The sequence below is a fragment of the Limulus polyphemus genome, unplaced genomic scaffold (genome assembly GCF_000517525.1).
Source record: "Limulus polyphemus unplaced genomic scaffold, Limulus_polyphemus-2.1.2 Scaffold138589, whole genome shotgun sequence".
NCBI classification, from domain to species: domain Eukaryota; kingdom Metazoa; phylum Arthropoda; class Merostomata; order Xiphosura; family Limulidae; genus Limulus; species Limulus polyphemus.
Window position 1 is genome coordinate 1 of NW_013804185.1, and position 1,481 is coordinate 1,481.

General features: G+C 31.2%; 1 non-coding gene across 1 annotated transcript; it reads right to left on the reverse strand.

Moving 5' to 3' along the window:
• Nucleotides 1–357: 357 nt before the first annotated feature.
• Trnag-ucc lies at nt 358–429 on the reverse strand. Its single transcript has one exon. It is a non-coding gene; the product is annotated as a tRNA-Gly (tRNA).
• Nucleotides 430–1,481: the final 1,052 nt, after the last annotated feature.

The following is a 1,481-nucleotide window of genomic DNA, read 5'->3' on the forward strand; positions in this document are numbered from 1 at the left end:
AATTACTATAACTTTTAACTAACGTTGAATACCGAAATGAACATACCCATACCATTAGACGAGTTTCGTCAATAAACATCACCCGTGCTACTTAAACAAAGTGTTCATTATACTTCTGCCATTCAATAATTCTGTACCCCTTGTTTGATGTCAGGTAAACCCGTAAGTTTAAAAAATAAATCAAGGACAAAATTTGAAAACCGACCGCTTTCGAACGGTGGACGTCTTTTCATGAGGGGAAAACTGTAAACGACGAAGTAACGTAATGAAAGGTGAAGTGACGTCGGGGAAGCTGAAGATAGTGACGTTGTAAGAGAAATAACCTTATGCAATATAAAATAAATTGCTAATAGTAATTGCGACGGCCGGGAATCGAACCCGGGTCAACTGCTTGGAAGGCAGCTATGCTAACCACTATACCACCGTCGCTATACAATTAATTTCTTGAAACACTGACTTTATTAGGAAGAACTAGTACTTTGTCAAAAAAATAAAGGTAACGCACTTGTCTAGTTACTCAGCTCAATTCGCGTCAAAGACCCGTTCCTTAACATTATCGTTCAGATTAACTTCCAGACACAGAACGCGCCTTGGTTTGGAACAATACACGAGATTTATAAAACTTTAAAATTTCAACACTAAAGTTACGTTAGCTTAAAAGTGGTATCTTATTTCTTTTAGCATAATGTTTATTATTGTATTTTCAGATCCTAGATCAATGCTCACTGTTATACTTATAAAAAACACAATTCTAATAAAGTTTTATGTGAGAGAAACTGAACGATCCAATTTGAAGTATTAGACATATCATAACTTTGATCAATTGTAAATATATTAATATTTCCCCTATATCGGTTAATTAATACTGAAGTAGCAATTTACCTAATTTACCAAAAGTGATTTATCCCCTAAATTCGTTGAAAATGTAAATATGAATTACATATTTATCTCGTTAATATGATTATTGAAAAAAATCATTATTTGCCCAAACGTTTTTTAACCAATGAAACTTATTAAAAGATGTCGATAATGTTAAATAATCGTGCTAATGTTTTCAAAAAGAAATTAAGATTTTTCCAACCCCGGTGGTCTTATGAATAACTCTGTAGTTCTCTTACTCTATGTTTCGTAGAACTCTTTTCGAATCTATTGAACTTGGTACTTAAAATATATGTATTAATTGAAATGATTTTTTAAAATAAAAACTAGTTCACTGATTTAACAGCTTCACTTTCTCATTGTGTTAGGATTCCTTATTGTTAACAACTCTCCTTCGTTGAGATTGTATGGTAAATACCTAAAATTAAAATTGTTCAATGGTGATTAGGCGTTTTCAACTATTTACGTTATAAAGCTATGTTACTATCTATCCCAAACGTTTTGCTTTGAAACATCATTTAATAATTTTTAAAAGACAACAAACAGGTAATCCTTAAACTTATGGTAATTATCCTGAATTTTTCTATATTTTACAAATAATA